The sequence below is a fragment of the Microcebus murinus genome, chromosome 15 (assembly GCF_040939455.1).
Source record: "Microcebus murinus isolate Inina chromosome 15, M.murinus_Inina_mat1.0, whole genome shotgun sequence".
Lineage (NCBI taxonomy): Eukaryota > Metazoa > Chordata > Mammalia > Primates > Cheirogaleidae > Microcebus > Microcebus murinus.
In genome coordinates this window covers 658,564-682,348 of record NC_134118.1, presented here as the reverse complement: position 1 = coordinate 682,348, position 23,785 = coordinate 658,564, and the positions used below count along the sequence as shown (strand labels likewise).

Sequence of the window (23,785 nt, the reverse complement as noted above, 5' to 3'; positions counted from 1 at the left end):
TGTAGTTTGAATTTGAATTTCTGAAATGATTAATGATATTGAACATCTTTCCACGTGCCATCCATATACCTTTCCTTAGTGGAGGTTTGGTTGCTATTGAAATACTTCAACCATACAGGTGTAACAGGCATTCGTCTGCCCACTCACCACTAATGTCTAGGGTTTAGCCACTCTCCTGAAGTTGCTGTGCATCACCCCCATGAATGTTTTTGTTCATTCGCTACTTTACGTAGGAAGCTAGAGAGGTGGAATGAAAACAGAATGTTTCCAGAAAATACATCAAGAAAATGGAGATGGCCACCAGTTTCCAAGACCTGACCTTCATGTCCGCGTCTCCCAGTGGGCTCTGCAGGTTCATCCTGGCTGCAACTCTCTGTTGTGCGGCAGCTCTGCCCTCCTTCTTGAGGTCTCTCTCTACGGGGCTGGCTGGGATATGAGTGTAACCTCTGGTGGATGTGGTCACACCCAACTGTCTCTTCTCAGTTCTTTGCAAAGCCATGACTGTTCCTCTGAGAGTGTGGTTTGAGGTAGCTGCTGGATTTGACCCTGACTTCAAGAAGCTAAGGGCAAAGCACCTGTGGGAACTCCCCTCCCGCACTGCACTGCCCCACAGGAAGGACATGCAAGTCAAGTGTCACCCCACCTCACCCCACACCCCGCATGGCAACTCAGTAGGAAAGACTAGTGGGGAAATGGGTGGTTGTGGGAGCTCTCCATGGATCTGAGAGGTTTAGCCTATCTGTCTAGGGAACAGGGGCAAGAAGGCCAATGTCATGACTCTGAAGTCAGCAGACACCACCCAGGAGTCAGCCATCTTTAAAATATGTATTTCCATGGACACCTAGGCAGAGGTGGCATGAGTGAACCCAAAGGCACCCCACACTGGGAAACAGCTCTGCTTGAGCCTGGCTGCTGGCAGGTCAATGGCAGCACACTATCTTGCTGTGGTAGCAGAGCATATTTCAAAGTTGTGTAAGATTGTGGTGACACCTCTCTTAGAGAGAAGACTCGTTTCTTGGTACACGTGTTGCCCTAGGAGAGTTACGAAGCTTAACTCAATGTCTTATCTTCACAAGACCATGTGGTTCCAGTGGGGCGTCCCCAGTCCTTGGAGACAGCCCAGAAGCACATCGGCAGCTACTCAATGCACAGGAAACAGTAATATCAGCATGTGGCAGAGTCACAGTGGCTCCAGCAGGGCGGGGCGGGCGTGTGACCCACTCCACTGCTTTTCACTCCACTTGCCTAAGTTTCCCCTTTCTTTTCTGACTGCTTCTGTTTATATTTCTTCCCAGGCTGAGTTCGTTGTTTATCCTCTGCCTTCTCATGTTCCTTGTTTTTTGTTTTTTCCCTGTTATTGGACGTGTTTCATCTTGCCTTTTAGTCTAGTAACTAATCCGTGTGTCTGCTTCCCCAAGTAGACTGAGGGTAAAGAGGGCTGCTCTGCACGGTTGCCCAGGCTTTACACTGCCCAGCTCCGGGCACCATGGACATCATAGTCTCTGTATGTGTATTTATAAGAACATACATATATAATATGTATATATTTATTAATACAACTTTCTGGTTGTTGGAAATAAGATTGCTTTAAGTAAGAGGTTCAAAGATCCAGTCAGGCTAGTTATGGACCATGTCCCTTTAAAAAATATAAAGGTTTTGCTTCAGCTTTATGGAAAAATTGAGTAGACCGTGCAGAGTTCCCAAAGGCTGCCATCCACCCAACAAGAACCATGTCTTTTTAAACATCAAGCTTCCAGAAGGTTTTCAATATATGGCTTTTAAAAAATTGCATGCAGTTACTAACCACTGGTAATCTCTATCAGAGTGTGGTCCTGAATTACCCCAGATGATGAACTGAGAAGGGATGTGTTTCCCAGAGTCCCTGAAGGCACTTTACCTAACAGTGCTGATGCATTCCAGCAGTCCGTGTGCCGAGCGCCAAGCAAGATGCTTTCTGGACATCTTGCACTTTCTGGGATTATGTAGTCCTTAAACATCAGTGGAATAGGTATTCATATGTTCATTTTAGGCTTGAGGTTACCCAGGCTAGGGTAGGACATCATTTGAAGTCACACCTGTGAGAAGCGGCAGCATCAAGACCCAGGGCCAGGACTCCTGACCTGGGGCTGTGCCCAACACCATAGCCACTGGCCACAGGTGGCCACTGACTGCTTGAGGGGTGGCTGGTCTGTAAGGAGATAATGCAGGAAATGTCAAATACCCTAATTCGTGCAAAAAAGAATGTAAACTATCTCATTAACAATTGTTTCACATTGAGTGCAAACACGTTGAAAGGATAATAATATTGGATTATACAAACAATATTATTAAAATTAATTCCACCTGTTTCTTTTTGCTCTTTCTAAATGTGGCTACTAGGAATTCACAGATATGGTTCCCATTTGCAGGCTGTATTGTGTCCCTGTGGGGTGCTCTAACTGCTAGGAGAAACTGAGAGACACCTCCATATTTTGAGTGAGAATAGCAAAACAGGGACAATAGAGACCTGGGTGGTCTTGGCTTGGTCAGCTGTCCTGCCCTGGGAAGGCCCCTTTGCACTCTGTGCCTCAGTTTCCCTCTTTAGGAAAGTTAAAGGACTGGCCTGGGTACGTGTCGGGAAACTCTCCTGATGCCAGTTTCAGGCCAGCCAAAGGGACACTGGGCCCTGCTTCTGGTCCTTCATAAGAACACAGCAGATTACCCTGGAGTCTGTGGCTCAGGGACATCACTGCCCAGGAGAGAGAATAATCATCTCCTCAGGTGTAGAGGAAATTGCTGTAATGCTGTTGCTTAAAGGCCACTCAGCTCATGCACTTGGAGGACTTGTGGGGCTAAGGGGAGTCCACTAGCTTTAGTTCTCAGCAACTCTCCTCCCCTCCTTTCTTTCTTATGGTTTATTTCATGCACAGAGGGCCTTGATGTCACTGTTTCCCTGTAATTTGTAGATAACATCTGTTTCGGGAGATATAGAATACTGCCTCTATCAGTGCATTTTACAAGGAAGCCCTATCTTGCGTGGAAATTAAACAAGAAATTAGAATTACTAATAACGACCCAAGTTGAACTTAAGGTAGCTAAATGAGGAGAATAACCTCATTGAAATAAAGGTATAGAACAACAAATTGTACCCATTGTAACACTTTCCACTCGGTTCCAGTCAGACCCTTCCCCAGCAGGCACCCTCTGTATACACAGTGCTCTGCACGTTACTCCGGCTGCCCTGGTAGGAGAGGGTGTGAAACAGTGAGGTGCTTGGCTCTCCCTGTCTGCTCTGCTCAGTTACCCCCTGGGAAATTATGTTCAATATTCAAGGGCTAAGAACAGGATAAGGGAGAAAGGACAGTGCCTGTTTCACTCCTATCTTGGGATAATAGACTGGACTCTGAGACAGTCACCATCCCCACAGTTATACCACTCACCTCGATGCCTCCTTTCCACGTGACTTCTATGGTATTAAAGGAATTCTTTTCAAGCCTGGTGACATGCATGAGAAAAAGAATAAATAGATGAGCTACTGATGCCAGGTGGAGAGGGTTTAAGGAACCAGGTGTCTTATGGCAAAGGGGGAGGGGATAGAGCCTACACCAGCCACATTCACCTGGATTTATCCACTCTGCCCCATCCCTGATGAAGTTAAACGTTGGGTTTGGAGAAGAGCAATCTCCGCCAGGACGAGAGAGCAGGGGTGTGTCTGAAGGGCAGTGGTGACCCGAGCTGGCTGCCTCCCCTCTGACAGCTGGTCTTCCTTAACCAGTGGAAGCAGGTGGAGCACTTGAGTCCCTCCTGCACTCCAACCTCACTCAGCACCCTCGACTGTCACAGATATTCCACAGATGATGCGTCAGGACAAGGAAGGTAAGCTTGGGCCCTCTCCTGTAGAGCTGTTGGGTCTGTGGGAACGTTCACACCTTCCAGAGGTACCAGGGGCTCATGAGCATGTACATGGGGCAGGTGGGCCTTTCACCCAGGCCGTGTGGCAGTGTGGTCCCTAAAGGATAACTCCTGCCCTGCGACAAGGGACAGAGACGTCCATGTGAGCCTGCAGGGCATCTCTGCTCCCTGAGTGGAGCTGCACAAATGTGGTGACCTCAGGCGCTCTTTTCCAATAGTGAACATGGCTGCCATTTATTGAACACTTGCTATGTGTCGGGCAGGGGCAAAGTGCTTCTCGTTTATTCTCTTGGCTAAGCCTGTGGCAGAAGCACTTTGTACCAGTGTCCCTATTCACTTGCCTAAGTCCTGTTCCACAGTCCCCCTCCAGCACTGAGGAATGCAGTGCTCTCCTTCCCACTGCCCTGGAGGCAGGGGCAGCCCTCACAGGAGCTAATGCACCCTCACCCCTGAGTCACTTCTGTATTCATGGTGAGCAGGGTTGAGTGCCAGCCCCCTCTCCTGGTTCAGCCACACAGAAGCCTGGTGCAGGTTGTAAGTATGGGGCTTCTCAGAGACCTTCACAGGGGGGAGTGGCCCGAGGGCCTGGGGAGAGTGCCATGGGTTCCTCTCCCTCCCAAGGCAAGTGGGGTGGGCCACCCCTCCTACACCATAGCCAAAGGAGGAGTGCTCCATGGCACAATGCAGGGACTGCACATGCAGGCGGAACGCACAGCTTATCTCCCTGGCCACTGACTTATCTGAGAAGTGGGTGAGGAAGCCTGGAGAGAGAGGGCAAGGGAGACAGACAGATGCAGCCAGTCCTGCTCAGTGTGGCATGAGTGGACATGCAGAAGTCCCCAGGCCTGGCTTGACCTGCAGGGGTGGGGGTTCCAAGGGCTTTCTTCTGGTTCATACAAACCAAAGTCCTCAGTGGCTTTCCTGCATCACCTAGGACTCATGCATGACAGCAACATGTGGACACCCCCAGCTGGCAGAATCCTCCTAGAAAAGGCTGAACTATCACATCACCAGGGAGGGGAGACCCCAGTTGCTTCCCATCTCTGCTGTCATTCCTCCTCACCCTTACCCCCAGAGCAGCTAAAACCAGAAGTGAGAGGAGTGGAGTGAGAAAGCAAACCTGACTTCACCCGGAGGTGTGGGTGGTGTGCTGACAACCCAGGGCTTACCCCAGCCTGGAGGAGCCCCTGGTACCTCTGGAGGCCCTGACTTGCAGTGCTCCCATCCCTGTGGTGTGAACAGTGGTATCGGCTGTGAGCTGCCAACACTGCACTCCTGAGCACAAGGCTGAAAACTATGCACAGCAGGGTTCCCTTCACCCCACAGGTGTGATGTACACCCTCAAAAGCAGAAATACTAGTAAAATGCAGTCAAAGAATTAGGAAATAATTAATATTTTGAGTATCATTATCTTTGTTTCTAACATAATTCATTGTAAGTTTACATAATTTAGTTTTTATGATGGCTCTGTTCAATGACCACTGAAAAGTGCACACTTGGCCCCAGGCACATTCTAGTGGGGAGGGCAGGAGGAAGAGATGGGTCCAGTGATGCCCAGCATATTGTCTTAGGGCACTGTGCCTGGCCAGCGCCCTCCTGTGCCCTGCAGCCACACACAGCCCAGGGGTTGCCACGGCTCTGGACTCACAAGAAAACCCACTGTGCGCTCTTTCCGCAAGCAGGCACCAGAGATAGCGGCCACCAGAAGATGCCCCTGAGAAAACAGACCCCGGGGTTTTCAGAGCTGCACACACTGGCAACGCTTCCCTAGTAGGGTCCACTCTGTGACCTCCCAGGGACACTCCAGAGCCCGGCCACAGTCCCTCTGCGGAGCTGCCTCTGCCCTCTCCCGAGGCCCTTCCATTTGCCCCTCATGCCCACCTTCGGGATGCAGCTCCCTCTGCCCAGCTGCGACCGCAGAGAGCTGGCGGCCGTGGCCTCGCGAGGAAGCGCCTGGCGCAGCCCGGCCTCAGGCCTCGCGCCGGGAGGAGGCCGCGGCCCGGCGCGGGGCGGGGCAGCTGCAGGCGGCCTTGTCCCAGGAGAGGCGCGGGAGGAGCCGGGACTCAGTTCCGGAGGAGATGGGTTTGTGTCTGCCCTGACCAACGGCTTTGCTTGTGCTGCCGGTGGCGGGTTCCCATCGCGATGCAGTTTCTCGCCACGGGCCAGGCTTGCAGGCCGCGGGACAGGCGGCGCGCTTCACGCAGCGCCCCGGCCCGCAGCGCCCCGGCCCGCAGCGCCCCGGCCCGCAGCGCCCCGGCCCGCAGCGCCCCGGCCCGCAGCGCCCCGGCCCGCAGCGCGGCTCCACTTCCAGCCCGGCCGCGCGCGGGAGGGTCCGCCGGGCTCGGGATGGAGCTGGAGGCCCGCGGAGCTCGCCTCTGGCCCGAGCGCCCGGGTCGCTCTCCGGCCGGACCCCGCCCACCCAGCCCGGGACCACGCCCGCCCGCCCTCCGGGGCTCCTCCCTCGACGTCCCGGCGCGGGATCCAGCCCGTTCTCATTCCCATCCTCGGGGTCGCGGAAGCCCTCGGGTTCTCTGCGCTGCCGCGCAGCTGAGCGCTCGGGGCGCCGGCCTGGTCCCGAGGGCGGAGGGGGTGGGGGGGAGCCGGCCTGGCCCCGAGGGCGGGGGGGGGGGTGAGGGGAGCCGGCCTGGCCCCGAGGGTGGGGGGGGGTGAGGGGAGCCGGCCTGGCCCCGAGGGCGGGGGGGGGGCGTGGGGGGAGCCGGCCTGGCCCCGAGGGCGGGGGTGGGGGTGGGGGGAGCCGGCCTGGCCCCGAGGGAGGGGGGGCGTGGGGGGAGCCGGCCTGGCCCCGAGGGTGGGGGGGGGGTGAGGGGAGCCGGCCTGGCCCCGAGGGCGGGGGGGGGGGGGTGAGGGGAGCCGGCCTGGCCCCGAGGGTGGGGGGGGGTGAGGGGAGCCGGCCTGGCCCCGAGGGTGGGGGGGGCGTGGGGGGAGCCGGCCTGGCCCCGAGGGCGGGGGGGTGGTGAGGGGAGCCGGCCTGGCCCCGAGGGCTGGGGGGGGCGTGGGGGGAGCCGGCCTGGCCCCGAGGGCGGGGGGTGGTGAGGGGAGCCGGCCTGGCCCCGAGGGAGGGGGGGCGTGGGGGGAGCCGGCCTGGCCCCGAGGGCGGGGGTGGGGGTGGGGGGAGCCGGCCTGGCCCCGAGGGAGGGGGGGCGTGGGGGGAGCCGGCCTGGCCCCGAGGGCCGGGACCCGCTCGCCCCACTCCCTGCCTCCCTCTTGGGGAGCCGCTGGCCAGGGAAGCTCCTGCCTCCGTCCCTTTGGTGACCGCCGGACGAACTGGAGGTTGTTCGCGCTGGAAGGGGCCAGACTGCCCAGGGCAGCAGCCGCGCAGACGAGGATGAAGTGACCGGCCGGCCAGGCGCAGGCAGCCACCGGGCGGCAGTCCGCACTGAGCAAGGACGTCGCTCGCCCTGGCTGTCCTCCTCCACCCCCTTTTCTTCACAAGTGGACGATACATTTGTTATTTTAAAAAATCTCAATCTAAATATTTTTAAAAGTTTAATGTTTTGCGTAACGGATGTAGTCCTAAATGTCAAAAAAAACCCCACGAATTTTCCTTGCAGTCCTTACGAACGTGATGGAAAGCCCTCCGCGTGGTGGCATTTGGAACCTTTAGAGCTCTGGGCAGGAGGTGGTCACAAAATCTCACCCCGGGCCGGCGCGGTGGCTCACGCCTGTAATCCTAGCTCTCTGGGAGGCCGAGGCTGGAGGATTGCTCAAGGTCAGGAGTTAGAAACCAGCCTGAGCAAGAGCGAGACCCCGTCTCTACTATAAATAGAAAGAAACTAATTGGCCAACTAATATATATAGAAAAAATTAGCCGGGCATGGTGGCGCATGCCTGTAGTCCCAGCTACTCAGGAGGCTGAGGCAGGAGGATCGCTTGAGCCCAGGAGTTTGAGGTTGCTGTGAGCGAGGCTGACGCCCATGGCACTCTAGCTGGGGCAACAGAGTGAGACTCTGTCTCAAAAAAAAAAGAAAAATCTCACCCCGCAGGTCGCCTGAGTGAGCACAGTCATGGGGTTGATGAAACGTTTGAAGTCCTCTGAATTGAGTGTCTCAGCTTTAGTTGTTCGTACTTGCTCTCTTTTGCCAGGAAAAAACCACAGCATGTAATCATTTTCAGAAAAGAGTCGTGTTTTAGCAACATGAAAAAAATATGTCCATGCTGACGCAGAACTTTGACTTTATGTTCCTTATGCAGGGAGAGGCAGAGTCCCCAACGAGCCTGTGACATCGTAGGAAGGGATCCAGTCATCAGGTTTCTAAGAGGGATTTGCTTATTGGAGATTCATGGTTGTCAGAGGAAACTCCCTGTCTGTAACTTGAGCGCTCCGCGGCCACAGAGTGGACGGTGACCGGGACTAGCAGGCGCTCTAGGTTGGTAGAACCTGAGTCTTCACAAGGCAGATTCTCTTTAGGATCTGCATATTTCATTTCTGTAAATTTAATGTTTAAAACGTTAAAAAAATTTCTTCTTTTATAAAAAGCAACCCTTCTTCATTGCACTATTTTCAATAAAGTTACAGGGTAAAAATGGAAAATATTTCCCATAAAGTCAATAATCAAGAAACTAATTTTTCTTAATTAAGCAAATTTTCTATTCATTTAATAAAAACTATACCCCAAAAGTGCCCTGTAGGCAGCCAAGGGACACAGGAATTTGGTGTCTCTCCAAGGAGTTTGCATGCCTGCCACAGGAGGAGTCAAGAGGACTTGAGATGGTGCTCCGAGGGGCATCTTTATTTCAACCGTTATTTTAAATGAATAATGGGAAATAGATACATTACTGGCACATCAAATATGTGGCTTTTTATAAATTTTTATTGGTTAGCATGATGCTAAAGTAAATGTTTACATTTAAAGAGTGAGTTAAGCTAAAGATTTTAAGAAAATGACAATATTTTAAAAAGTATTTTCAGAGGTAATATTTAAATGGATAATAGTATATTAAATAACTAAGAGTCATCCTAAATTTTAACTAAATATTTAAATAAATAATCATAAACAAAAAATTTGAAAGTGGTATAAATATGACTGAAATTTAGGAAACACTGAGCTAAGGTACTGCCCTACTCTTAAAGGTGCTTATAATGAATACCAGGTATATAGTATAACAGTAGCTGCTAAGGTTTGAATGTATCCCCTGAATTTTATGTTTTAGAAACATAACCTTCAAATTCATATGTTGATGGTGTTTGGAGGGGGGACCTTTGGGACGTTATTTGGATTAGATGAGGTCATGAGGGGCCCCTATGATGAGACTGGTGGCTTTATAAGACAAGGAAGACAGACCTGAGCTGACACACTTGTCCCCTTACCATGTGATGCCCTCAGACACGTGACATTAGGATGCAGCAAGAAGGCCCCTACTAGATACACTGGTGCCCTGCTCTTGGGCTTCCCAGAACTATAAGAAATAAATTTCTTTTCTTTATAAATTACCTGGTCTATGGTATTCTGTTATAGAGACAGAAAACAAACTAAGATAATAGCCAATGTTTACATAGCATTCAATGCCCCAGACATTATTCTCAGCACTTTATCCACTAATCCTGACAATAACCCTATGAAGACAAGGGTGCCCCATTTTACAGCAGAGAGCTTTATAGCAGGAAGATGGAGCACCTGGGTAGGACCAGCTGGGATTATCTTGCTTCCCTGACACTTGCAACCCTCAGGAGATACTTACATCCCTGCCCTCAGTGCCCCCATCTACAGGGTGGAAATGCAATGCCTGTCTCCTAGGGAGACTTTAAGGATCATGGGATCTGATACACGTCAACGCACTTAGCACCCAGTAAATGTTAATTTAAAGTGAATTTAAATGAGGGTTAACTAGACCTTAACACTTAATCCCAGATCCTTGGTTCTTCTCTCTTTGTGGAGCAGTCCTATTCTCTCTGCTTCAACTCTCTTTCCCCACCTAAACGGATTGGTGCTTCCATCTGTGCAACATCTCTCAGTTGGCCTCTTTTCAAAAAGGCCAAGTGCTGGCCGGGCAGGTGCGGTGGCTCATGCCTGTAATCCTAGCACTCTGGGAGGTTAATGTGTGAGGACTGCTTGAGGTCAGGAGTTTGAGACCAGCCTGAGCAAGAGTGAGACCCCATCTCTACTAAAAATAGAAAGAAGCCAGGTCTGGCAGTCAGCGCCTATAGTCTCAGCTACTCCAGAAGCTGTGGCAGTTGGACCACTTGAGGCCAGGAGTTTGAGGCTGCTGTGAGCTAGGCTGACGCCACAGCCCTTTAGCCTGAGCAACAGAGTGAGACTCTGTCTCAAAAAAAAAAAAAAAAGAAAAGAAAAGAAAGAAAAGAAAAAAGAAAAGAAAAGAAAAGAAAAGAAAAGAGAAAAGAAAAGAAGGAAGGCCAAGTGTATCAGGAAGTCTGGGTTGATGCTGGAGGACCGCTCACCGGCAGCCTGGATGTGGACATATGGTGCCACCTCGCTGTCTCTCAGTCCCTCAAAGACAGAGGGAAGGCAGGTTGGCTTCAGAATCAGAGCTGAGGCTTGGAAACCAGAAAGATCTGGGTTAGAATCCTGGGTTCCTCTTTCAGTTGTTCAACTTTCAGCTAATAACTTTGTGTTTCTGTGCCTCAGTTTCTTCACCTTAAAAAAGGAGAATGAAAATATTTCCTCCTCGGAGACACCCGGCCCGCAGCGTCTGTCTCAGTACTCGCCTCCCATGCCCGCCCGGGGCTGTGCTGTTGAAGCTGGTATCCCTGGAAACCAGCAGAAGGTCAGGAACACAGTGGGTCTTCAGCAGATGTTTGCGGAATGAATACATTTTTTAAAAAATCAATGTTTTTCAGAAAATAACAAGCATTGGTGAGGATGTGGAGAAATCGGCCCCCTTGTGTGCTGCTGGAATGTAAACGGTGCCGCTGCTGTGGCAAACACTGTGCGCTCCCATAAAAAGTTAACTAGAGCCCATGTGACCCAGCAATCTCGCCTCTGGTATATACCCAGAAGAATTGAAATCAGCGCCCAAGCCCCGTTTGCCCACCCATGCTCACAACAGCATCATCACACTGCAAATGTGGAAGCAACCCACGTACAATGACAGCTGAATAGATAAACAAAATGTGGTCTGTCCACACAATGGAATATTACTCAGCCTTAAAAACAAAGGAAATTCTGACACATGCTACAACATGGATGAACCTTGAGGACATTGTGCTGGGTAAAATAAAGCAGACACAAAAGGACAAATACTGTGCAATTCCACTTATGTGCGGTCCCTAGAGTAGTCCAATGAAAAGACACAGAGAGCAGACTGGTGGTTGCCAGGGGATGCAGAGAAGAGAGACGGGCAGTTCACTGGGGACAGAGTTTCAGTTTTGGAAAATGAAAAGAGCTAGAGATGGATGGGAGTGATGGCTGCACAACAATGTGAATGTACTTAATACTACAAACTGCATACCTAAAAATGGCTGAGACGGTAAATTTTATGTCATGTATATTTTCCTCAATAAAAAAGTATCAACATTTTTATGCTTCCTGTTTCCAAGTGACCTTAAACGTTGATGTTAACATGAAGGGAAACAGTGGGGCCAAAAGCAAGGCAAAAGCCTCCAGGGGCACAGGGGTGGGAGATGACTGAGAGAGGGTCCTGGGATGGGGGTGGGGGGTGAGGCTGGAGAGGAAATAGCAAAGTCCATCAGAGGTCCTGGCATGGTGGTGGCCACAGCCAGAAGGCTGAGACAGGGCTCATCCAAAGTGTACTAGGTCAGAGGACAGAGCATCCATCCCAGAGAAAATGATTTGGAGAGGAAGGTATGCAAAGGGCAAAGGCAGGGGAAAGAAAGGGAGAGGAGCTAGGCCCTGGAGGTAGTCCCTGGTCTCTGACCAGGCCCAGAGCCCCTGGTCCCTGCATCTCCTGCCACAGAGAGGGGCTCCTGAGGACCCCACATAGCAGCCCAAGAAACTGAAAAACCACCCAAAAATGTAAAGGGACTTGCCAACTTAGAAAGATTGTATTTGTGCTTTTTCCCTCCCTTCTAGTAACAAAATATGTGGTCACTGGAAAAATTTGGAAAAATATGAAAAAGCACACAAGAAAATTAAAAGTCCCTATAACCTCACTTCTCAGAGATAAAATTTATACTATTGACTGTTCTTTTTAAAAAATTACACATGGATTCCATAAAATTTTTTAAAAATTATGTTATTTTGAAACCCACTTTCTCTTCATACAACAAAGTAACAACCATTTCTCATGCCAAAAAATACTTGTAGATGGCACCATTTTTAAGTGCTTACACAGCATTTCATGCTACAGATGGACCGTCACTGAGCCAGTGCCCTAGTGGCTGGTGGTGGACTTGCTGGACACACCCACCTAAGGTTCCCCCATTTAGTCATTTCTCATCTATTCATCGGGTGTGGACTGCGGGCCAGGCACTGTCCCAGGTACTGGGTTTATAATGGAACACACAGTTCCTGTCTTCAAGAGAGACACATTAACAAGCAGGCAATTACAGTAAAAAATGGCTGGTGTTATGCTATGATCACAGTAGGTACAAACAGCTAACGTCCATAGTGGTGTAAGTCTATTGCTCGTTTTCAAGAAAGGTAATTCATATTTTCTTTAACAATATCGTTTTCATTTTAAGCTCTTGTTTCACTAGGGTGACGGAAGCTCAAGTTCAATTCATTTGGATCCCTCCCCTTCCCTGTGTTGGGACTAAATTTGGCCTGGCATCTGTGGAGCCAGAGCACATGGAGTGGTCTGGTCCTCAGCCTGGCCCTGCTCAGACACAACCTGGGCTGCCTGCTCCTCAGTCTCATGTCACTCGTCCACACAGGTTACCTGGAGTCACCTTTCAGTCCTGCCCCCAGCCCCTCCACACCCCTCTTCCCAGGAGGCAGGTCATTCTCCTTTAGCAGGGAGCAGCTGGAGTCTGCACGGTTTCTTCTCACACTCGGACTGCCCTTCTATAGTCCGGGTAGGAGGCAGGAAGGGGTGAAGGGATTTATCTTTCTCAAGTTTCTAGACAGTCTGAGTCTTGGTCAGCAGTGTCTGAGCTGCTTGGGGAGTTAGAAAAGGGGAGATGACACAACTGGGGAAACTGTTTCTTAATATTTCAGAAATGTCACCCTTCACAGACCCAAACAGCATGCAATAAGAAGAGAAGGAATGCTTCCAGAAAGACAGTATACCACAGCCACCACCACCCCCAGAAGGGGACTTGCCAGGTGAGCAGATGGCAGCAGGGAAGTCTCCCAGGGGACAGGTTGGGGTTGCCCTTGAGGGTGTCCCTAAGGACAGCAGTTTGTCAACAGGTTGTGAGGCTGGTTGTCCTTAAACACCCTATAATTCATAACTCTATTCTGATTCAGCAGATATCTATCTGCCTGGTTTAATTTAGGTATAGCCTGTCCCAGAAAAAAAATGAGATATTATGACTCTGGAGAGATGCAGTAGAACTTGGTGCATTTTTTGGCCCAGATGAGCATTGGCAGTGTGTGGGTACAGGCATGTTTGGTTGTCGGGTGACAAGTGCTTTTAGGAAACTGAATCTAATACAGTCAAACTTGCACTCTAGTTAAGGAAAGGGTTAACTGACAGAATAAACATTGGTACCTGAGGAAGGTGCAAAATTACTCAAGAACAAACTCAGGGCTCAAAATCCTTGGAAACACTCTTTTAGATATAAACACTATTTGAAGAAAACTTGTTTATGGACTGTACTGACTTGAATCCATCCATATTTGTTGAGCAAATAGAGCCCCAAGAAACAGCATGATAGTTTATTTTTCTATTATTTCTATTTGGTTTTGCAGAAATCAAAATATTTCTCCCTCAAATATTGAGGATTGCTAAGTCAAAGACACTGAAAAGGCAGAGACACTGCCTCAGCCCGCTTGGCTGATGGCAGGACACGAGTCCTTTCTCACTGGGGACGGACAGCACGTGGCACCGGAGAATGTGGCATCTGGGGACAGGGGTACCACCTTCCCACATTTTCCCACTGTTGAAGGATGGGAACTTCTCTTTCCTTTGTCTTGCCACTCTGCTAAGATCTATGGCTCTTCGTTCAACTCCCGTTATGGAAGGCCCCAGCCACTGTCTTGAGAGAGACTTCTGAACTGGGCCCCTCGCGTGGTGGGCACAGTGTGCATCCATCACCTTCTGCTGTTAATCTGACTTTTGTTTTCTGAAAGTGTCTCAACTAAGAATTTATGGGAGATGAGAACAAAGATTAAACTTTCTCTCCTTCAGTTTGGCAACCACAAAGGGACTACTGGAGATGAGTGGAGTCTGGGTGACCTGGCAAAGCCAGCAGGAAAGGTAGGACCAAAGAACAGCTCTTCAGGCCTCTGTAGTGACGGGTACAGAGGGAAACATAAATGTTTTTCTTTATTCTTTCCTTTCCAAATTCAAATTAACAGGAGAAAATTATTTGTATAAATTGGCTCTTAGATATAACAACCCTGGTTTTTTTGTTTTATTTTGTTTTTTTGTTTGGCTTATTGGTTTAAGTTACCTTGAAAAAATTAAACTGGCTATATTTCAAAGAAAGATTTTTTTTTTTTTTTTTAAGAGAAGCTCTCTTTCCAAGTGCCTGTACCTTCATTATAATATTGACAGAACGCATTCAGCCAGGTCTCTAAACCTTTCTCAGTCCCTGGAGATGTCAATCTCACTGTCTTTGAAATGTTAACATCCAGGGAGTTAGATAAACGGTATTCCAGCAGAGATTGGATTTGAAGCAGAGTTAAAGTTTTTTAGACCCGCCACACAATTTCTTTCCCTCAGGGGATACCTTTAGCTCAGGAGATAAAGATTTATATGAATCCGTTTAAATTGCTTGTCTTAAATTGTTTGTATGACCTTTGGCCTTTCGGGGTACCTAATCTGGCTTTTCTTTCCTGTAGAGACCGTTTTTCTCCTTTGTTCTTTTGGACACTCAGGTTGTTAGGCCTTTGTGTGCAGGTGGTCCAGAGGTGGGGAGCTTGCGCACTTCTGATTTCAAGAGTGTTCTTTTTTTAAGTACCAAAGGAAGCAAGAACAGCTTCAGCTTTCTCTGGTGCACCCCTTTTAATAAAAGGATTTGTTCTATAAAAGTTGGATTCAGTCAACAGACCATACTGAAGGATCCGGAAGGCCACACGTGGCCCAGAGGCCGCAGGCTCCCTGCCCCTGCAGTGTACCCCATTTGTCGCTAGCTAAAATCTCCTATCTTTTAAGATGACATTGAGAGTGGCCCGGGTCTTGTTGCAGCTTTTGCTCCCTGTTTGGAGACCTTGGTGTTTTGGTCTCATGCATGGATATTTGTTTTGGTTTTGAGTCATTTGTTCAGGTATACCTTTGATTTAAAACTTTGGTTTATATTTAGAGTGTGATAGAAACTATTTTTTGTTGTTATACTCAAAAAAAAAAAAAGAAAAAGAAAAAGAAAAGAACTATTAAGCATTTTAGAGACAACCAGCTCTAAATCCAAAACAGAAAAATCTTTTGATTCCCACTTAAGCTGGAAAGCTACTCCCTGATATAAAAGAGTGAATTAAAGATAGTGCAGTTGAATGGATGGGTCAGTCCCTGGAGTCAGTCAGGCTGCAGCACAGCTCTTATGGGGATTGAAAGCAACTATCTGTCTCACAGATGGAGTCTATGCAAAAACAGAAGTGTGCCTCTTAGAACAGCTGGTAGCTCACCTATTTATATTGAGATGCTTGCAGAAAATGTAAGAAATCAAGACATTAGAAACAAGATTGTCTTACTCTTAAAAAAAAAAAAAGAAAAATTTTAAATAGTGATTGCCCTAGACCTCTATCAGGCAAATATGCCTCCCCCTGCCCCACCCCTCAAAAATCTTTTTTGGTGTAAATTTCAAAAAAGAAAAAATCAAGTAACAGAAATGTTTGCTATTTACCTGGCTTAATTCTGATAATAAGATACTTTAAAAAATTATTTTAAAAACCCAGAAGTCAGCTTAATTAAAACTTGATTTTAGGCTGGGCACGGTGGCTCACGCCTGTAATCCTAGCACTCTGGGAAGCCGAGCCTGGAGGATCGCTTGAGCTGGAGTTCGAGACCAGCCTGAGCAAGAGCAAAACCCTGTCTCTACTAAAAATAGAAGGAAATTAGATGGACAACTAAAAATATATAGAAAAAATTAGCTGGGCATGGTGGCACATGCCTGTAGTCCCAGTTACACAGGAGGCTGAGGCAGCAGGATCGCTTGAGCCCAGGAGTTTGAGGTTGCTGTGAGCTAGGCTGACGCCATGGCACTCTAGCCCAGGCAACAGAGTGTGTGTGTGTATATATATATATATATATATTTTTTTTTTGAGGTCTCTGTTTTCTCTATAAAACTTCTCAGCTGACTGAATTTCTGTCTTCCTAAACTCCTGCTACCTATGTGTGCTCTTTCTGCGTCTCTTCTTATTGGCATGGTTTTTGCCAAGGACAATATAAAACTTCATTAGCCTTTAAAAAAAAACCTAAAATTTCTTCAGACTGGCTCCTCTAAGTGTTGTTCTTCCACTCACTTGTCCTGCTCCCCTCTGCCACCTTCCATGCCACCTGAGGGCCCAGAAGGGACTCCTGGGACTCCTAGGACTTCTTGAGGACACAGAAAAACATGCCATGGAAGCCCCCTTTTGGGGGGAAGCTTTGTCTTCCTCATGACTCCCTAAGAATTGTGGGTGGATAAGTTTTTTTCAGGTCTAAAATTCTACTCTCTTTTACATTGAGATCCTTGCTCTTTTTGGCTTTTAGATACATACATATGTACATGTGTGTTATATGTTGTACCTGCATGTATGTATTGTCTATACTGTGTTTGTATATTGCCTACATAGTAGCAAACTAACGTAAAGGTAAATGAGTACTCATAAATCAAATAAGCTGCCAAAATTTTCATGTTCACCTGACTTTAGCAATCTTTGGTAAATAAAAATATTAAAAGCAGACATATCTATAAGCATTGGATGCAATACAGACACAAGTTTCTGTTGGGTATTTAAGATCATAAAAGTATGAATGTTACTTAAAAGCAAGTAAATTAAATAAGATGTAAATAAGATAAAAGTTTATAAATGAATTTTTAATAATAATTATGTTTTATAATGTTTACTTAAAAACATTTCTCAAGTCTTTTTGGTAGTGCACCTTAGAATCTTGTTAGATAAGTTAAATGATAGATATTTACTGAATATCTCAATAATTTCCAAACAAGATATAATGCTAAAACATTAGTTATTAAATATAAGTTTAAGCCTATACACTTTTGACTTATTTCAGAAAAACAAAAAGATATTTAGGTTTATTAGTAATTACGTCCTGTTTCATAGGTAAAAATTTGTTCTATGAAGAAGCTTATATTTCTAAAACTTATAATATATGTATTTGTAAGACATTTTGGCATATGACAATTAAAATTGCTTACTTCTAGGCTTTTCACTAGAAATTAAGGTGACTAGGAGTTAAAATTGTAATTAATATGTGTAATATCAGCATCATCTCTCCCCAGGCAAAAAAAATTATGTGTAATAAAAGCTACTGAATATAATAGAGACAATTCTATATACAGGGTATATAAAAATAAGATGTGTTTTTGGTGAAGAAGGTGATAAAAAAAAGACATAAAGATGTGGTTTTGTTAAAGAAAAGGTAATTTTGTATAATTTAGAGATTACGTAAATATTACTTCAACATAAAAAAATAAAGATGATATAGATAAAACTGAATAGGTAAAAAGTGATAAAAAGGTTTTATAAAAGATAAATCTCATAAAAATTTTATAAATAGAATTTTTGTAGGACCAAACTGATATTAAATTTATTATAAGGTTTTTTAAAATGCCTTAATATCACTGACACAAGACTAAAATTTGGTGTTCTCTTTCAAAGAAGATTTTCAGGTGATACTGCTAAAAGATAATTGAAGATCTTGGTTTACCTTTTGAGTAAACTACCAAAAAAGAGAGGATGGGGAGAAGCAGATTCTGTCTGCCTCATGCTGTCTTTATTGAGTCTTTTTATTATTTAGAAAACAGAATCTCCTCTCTATCTAGTAAGGGTTTTGTTTTTTGAAATTTTTTAATTATCATTTTGGCTAAATTAATGATTATTATTTTACAGTGACCTCTGATCCTATTTTGATCAAGTGTTTTAAACCTTTAACATATTTGACAAAATCCAATGTCAAATTCTAAAAGTCTTTTTGACCTCAAACTAACTAACTTTGAGATATCGCAGAGGGTCCCTGAAGCATCCAAAAAAAGAGAGAGAGAGATGATAAACTAGCTTATTTGATATGTTAAATTATATGGAAAGCATTGTTAAACAAAAAATGTTTACCTTTGAGTTACATTTGTATGGATATGTTAATATTTATTCCAAAATTGTATGAGATTCCCCCAAATCTGATATGTTTTGGTACATGTTGTCAGTCATAATTATGGCTATTATGTTAAATTGTTGTAGGCCACAGAAAATAACCAAATTTTCTTGTCCATTGTCTCTTTAACCATGTCTATTTTAAGTATCATCTGCTGTTAATTGCATTATTCTGATGATTTTTTCTAAAAGCTCTTTGCAAAACCTAAAGTGTTGCATTTTCAAGGAGGTTCATGGAAAAGACTGCAACAAGTATTCTTGAATATAGGTTTCTGACAGCTTTGAGATCATGTCATCGGACTAGGTAAAAATTTCCAGAACTGTAATGAAAAAAACTGGAATCATAAAATTGCTAACCCAACATCAAGCAAAACGAGATTTAATTACATGAAACCAAACCGAAGAAGGACTGGAATAATTTTTTATAACTTTTTTGTTTAAAGCATTACTGATTCTTTTTATATTTTGCTTTCCAGAGTTAAAAACATTTTTTTCCTCTTAAGCTATCTACAGCTTACAGCAATTTGGTAAAGTATATTTTGGGGAACAATAGTTGAAACATTTACTTTCTCTCTACTTGATCCCTCCAGAACTTGGAAACTATTTTTGAGTATTCTTATTTTTATGTCAATATATTAATAGTTATCTGCATTAGTTCAATAAAAATTTGCTCTTTTTGTAGCAGGACAATTGGAAACACAGGTTACATTACCAAAGCTGCAACTGGGATGTCATATTTTAAGGTATGACCAGCCCACTTTAAGGAAATAAGGTCGACTTTAGGGAACCGTTTAAGCCCTTGGCCTGGTACCTTGTCTACATGGCTCCCTTCCAGAGTTCCCAGCCCTACTGTAAGTAAAGAACATCACTTTCTGACAGGCCTAGGAGCCTCAAAATATTTGAGAGAACTCAAGAAAAAATTTGGCCAGGTACTTCAGGTAAAATCTGATGGCGAGTCTGAGGCTTGGTTTCCTCACCTGGAAAGGCTTTCAATGGTCTAATCTGAAACTCTGTGTGAAAAGTTCCAGCAAAGCCAACTTAAAAGTGCCTATATGATAAATCACTATTCTCGCTGTACTTATGTAAATGATCAGGCCACATATAATGAAACCAAACTTATTTTTTAATTAAATTGGACTTACTGTGATTATCTTTGGTGAACTGTGGGTGATTGTAAAGAGAAAAGCTATGCTTCAGAAGAAAACTATAGCACAACTATTATTAGATTCTAGCCCTGTCCATTATTTTTGAGTTTTATTATCTGGACTGAATCCTAAGTTTTTAGTTTCTTTCAGTATCTGGTTATGATTCTCCAGACTAGCTTTTCTAATTTTCTCCCAACTTTCTGACTTGAAATCACTAGAAGTTAAAACTGTACCTTTCTTGAAGCCCTGACAGCTAAAGCTAGACAACCTGAAATAAACTTTGGTGACATCATCACAACTTATTTATGGACAAAAAGTACACTGGAACATCTGATCCAAACTACAGTCCAGAAGAATCTGTCAGATGGCCACTGCCTGCCCACTCCAGCTGAAGATTCTTTGAGCCCAAAACTAGAAATCTTCTCAGCTGGCTGCCCTCAGACTCAGAGAGCTTCAGACTGCTCCAAACATAACCTTTGTGTTCCTTTTGTTTCCACAGAAATGTCTTATTGAATACCTGTGTGCCTACACTCTGTAGGGATCTGGCTTCCACAGAAACCCACTCACAACATAACCTCTGAGATAGGGCGCAGCTATTTGACCCAACTGACCTGGTTCAGGACTAAGAGACTGATACAATAAAATACGGGACAATGTATTCAGATTTTTTTCCTTTCTGCTTGTTCCAGTCTGTGTTTTCCGCTCCCTTCTCCAAATCTCTTATCTGAAAATCTCTAACCTAATCTACCAACTTGGCTTTTAATATGTTAAACTTTCTGAAAGTTTCAAGGGGGAACTGAAGGAAAACAAAATATTTCTCCCCCAAATATTGAGGATTACTATAAATTAAAGACACAGAGCATGCAGGGAACAGTCTTCCTCAGCCTCCACCTGCTTGAGGTAGGACAGGGACCCTTCCTCACTGGAGACAACTTGCTTGCTGGCCCAGAGAAGGCACCAGCAGGCACCAGGGCAATCTGGAAATAGGTTTTACCACCTTCCCACACTTCCTCCCCTTTTAAAAGACAGGAACTCCTTTGTCTTATCACTCTGCTAAAATATATGGCTCTTTGCTGAGTTACTATTTCATTTAGGCACCGGCCCCCAAGCCACTGCCTTGAAAGAGAGGCTTCTGAACCAAGGCCCCTCCCAGCACCTGTCATCTGCTGGGTTTTCTCTTGTTAATCTGACTTTTGTTCTCAGGAGAGTGTCTCAACTAAGAACTTCTGAGGGTTGAGAATAGAAAGTACATTTTCTCCCCTTCAGTTACTATTTTTTTTTTTTTTTGAGACAGAGTCTCGCTTTCTTGCCTAGGCTAGAGTGAGTGCCGTGGCATCAGCCTAGCTCACAGCAACCTCAAACTCCTGGGCTCGAGTGATCCTCCTGCCTCAGCCTCCCGAGTAGCTGGGACTACAGGCACAAGCCACCATGCCTGGCTGATTTTTTTTTTATATTATATATATTAGTTGGCCAATTAATTTCTTTCTATTTTTATGGTAGAGACGGGGTCTCGCTCAGGCTGGTTTTGAACTCCTGACCTTGAGCAATCCGCCCGCCTCGGCCTCCCAGAGTGCTAGGATTACAGGCGTGAGCCACCGCGCCCGGCCCCTTCAGTTACTATTTAGCAAACTCCAAATTATTCTAATCTAATATTCTGGGGGTGTTACATCCAAGCTACAAACTTTTCTGATGGCTCCACATAACCTTTGGTTGCAAGGATTTTAGCACCACCAGCTGAAGCCGTGTTCTTTGACAGTGTTCCTGTGGGACTGGAACTGAGGAGGGAGACCCTCTCCCCTGCGCTGGGGACAGAACAAGCCTGGGGTGATGTTCACAGCAGAAGTCAGGACCTCCAGGGACTCTACCTAAACCCTGTGCTCCTTATCCACGAGCAGTTTCCCATCTAGTTTTCACATCCAGAATGCTGGCAACTCAGGAGTATTAGACCTTTTGAAATACAGGAGAAGGGAGAGGAGGCAGGTGCCATGGGGCAAAGGATGACCAGACGCTGTCCTGAGGCATATTTACATGAGCTGGCCTGGTGGAACTGCCCAATGTGGGAACAGCATTTGCCTTTTTTTTTTTTAAAAAAAAAAAAAAAACAAACTGAACACTCTGAGATCTGATTTCAGGGACACATATGACAACCAGGAAGGAAGTAGGCTGCCAGAACAGCCTCACTGAAAGGACATAACAGCAAGAGGAAGTATTTTAAAAGTTACCCAGATGAATGTTTAATAACACACACAAACTCCATAACAAAATTTTAGTCTTTATTTGTCAACTACCCCAAACCATGAGTTTACTGCACATATTTTTCTGTTCTGAAGGGCAATTTACATCAAAATTTGTGACATATGCAAACTGTGTCCTCAGAACATTCCAGTTCTTGAGGCATCCTTGCCTGTGGGCATCCACAACAGCAGAGCCAGCAGGGCACTGGGTTCAGGCAGGGGATCTGACAGGTCCTACCCACCGGCAGGCCACTGGCCATCAAGTGGGGCTGCAGGGTCGGCTTGGGGAGAGTGGACCTCCATTGCCTGTAAGGTCCTGTCTCAGAGAGCCTGGAGCAAAATAGCAAGCGTCTCTACTGGAAGAGGGTCTACCGCTGGCCTGTCTCTTCTCCTCCACTCCAGCTATTCTTCATGAGCATGTTCCTAAAAGCAGTGAAAATAAATAGCAGGAAAATAGGCCATCGCTGCCTTCATGTGGCAGGCTATCCAGCAACAGTTACCAAGGGAAGGAGGAGATCCACCTGCCTTGACCCGGGCTCAGTCCCAAAGACAGGGTTGTGAAAAAAGCAACATGCAAAATGATACATATGGTGGGACAGCCTCAATGCAACATTGAGATGGGTACAATCAGCGACAAACGATCTGGGACCTATGGAATTAAAGCATAGACCTCTGGAATCTCTCCACTTTCAGAATGTTCGCCTGTCATGGAGGGGAAGCATGTGATCTGAAAGCAATGAAAAGCGGTTTGAACTGTCTGGAGGTGCAGCACATCAACCAAGGCAGTATGAGTACCCAAGACTCCCAGAGCTGTCCCAGCCCTGGGATTTAGTCTCATTTATGCCTTAGCCTAAGGCCCCCCTTTCTCTAAACACAAACTCCAGGCAGGTGCCTTTCTAACTCAAACCCAATTGACAGTCTAGCTGGGTCCTCTGTAGCGTGACTAACAATCCCATTTTGCCAGGGATGGAGGGGGTTCCAAAATTTCAGTTGCATGCAGTTGGTCGCTTGGTTCTCTATAGTGTTCCAGAAGATATTAACTACTGCCTGAGTTTTTACTTATATGAAATCCCAAGAACAAGAAAAAGCCAAGAACACACCCCTGTGAGACATGAACATTTTCTTCCCTGTGACCCAGAGCTCTTAAGCATAACAAGTACTCTAACTCTTCAACTACATCTTTCATTGAGCATACACTAAATCCTAGTTTGCCGATTCCTTTGCCTATCAAGACAAGGAACAAGGAAGCCATTCTTTTCAAAGTCCTGAGACAGCTGTCAGGATTCTTAACCCCCATGATTGCATGGTTGGTTCATTCCCTGGGGCACCCTCTGGAATGCAGCTGTGCCCACCTATACCATCACGCCGCTCTCTAGTCAAACTGTGGATCCCTCAAAATTAAAAAGCTCAAGGTCCAGAGGTATAAAGGTAAGAAAAGAGGTAGTGGCCAAAGTCAGCAAGCATGTCCCAGGAAATGCAGCTCTGCTGTTAATATTAAACAACAACAACAAAAGAATTCCCATAACAATTAAGATCAAATGTCTGTGTGGAGAATGAAGAGGACACAATGCCCCTGGAACAGACTTCCAAGAGAGTTTCTCTGCAGTGCTGGCGGTGTTAAATATTCTCCAGTGAAGAAAGCCACACGTAGGGGCCTCGTGAAACAGAAGTTTCTCATTTTGTCGGTTTCTTCTCCTAGGATAATATATCCTAAAATTCTTTGCATCTATAAGATGTATAAATTACTACAGTTCACAAGACACTATCTGCTCCCCAAAACATATCCATGCTGAGTGGCTACTGAAATATCTTAAACCTAAACCCTCCTGGCACATTGCAGTGGAATTCTGCAATATTGCCTCTGAAAAGAATGAGGTAAGTCTTTGCTGTCCAGATACAAATAACACTGTATGAAAGTGTGTACAAATGGGCTCCATGGTTTTTTTTTAACCATATGTATGGCTGTGTATGCGTATATATATAGATAGATAGATAAAAAACCAGACAGATAGACGTGGCCTTGCTCTGTCACCCTGGCTGGAATGCAGTGGCCTGATCATACCTCACTGCAGCCTTAAACTCCTGGGCTCAAGTGATTCTCCTGCCTCAGCCTTCAGAGTAGCTAGGACTGCAGGCATGCACCACCACGCCCAGCTAATTT

At 46.0% G+C, this 23,785-nt stretch overlaps 1 long non-coding RNA gene across 1 annotated transcript; it reads right to left on the bottom strand.

Moving 5' to 3' along the window:
- Positions 1 to 1,536: 1,536 nt before the first annotated feature.
- Positions 1,537 to 6,287, bottom strand: LOC142876313 (uncharacterized). Its single transcript, XR_012923196.1, has 3 exons — positions 5,773 to 6,287; positions 3,420 to 3,474; positions 1,537 to 2,188 (listed from the first exon to the last, which is right to left on the bottom strand). It is a non-coding gene; the product is annotated as an uncharacterized LOC142876313 (long non-coding RNA).
- Positions 6,288 to 23,785: the final 17,498 nt, after the last annotated feature.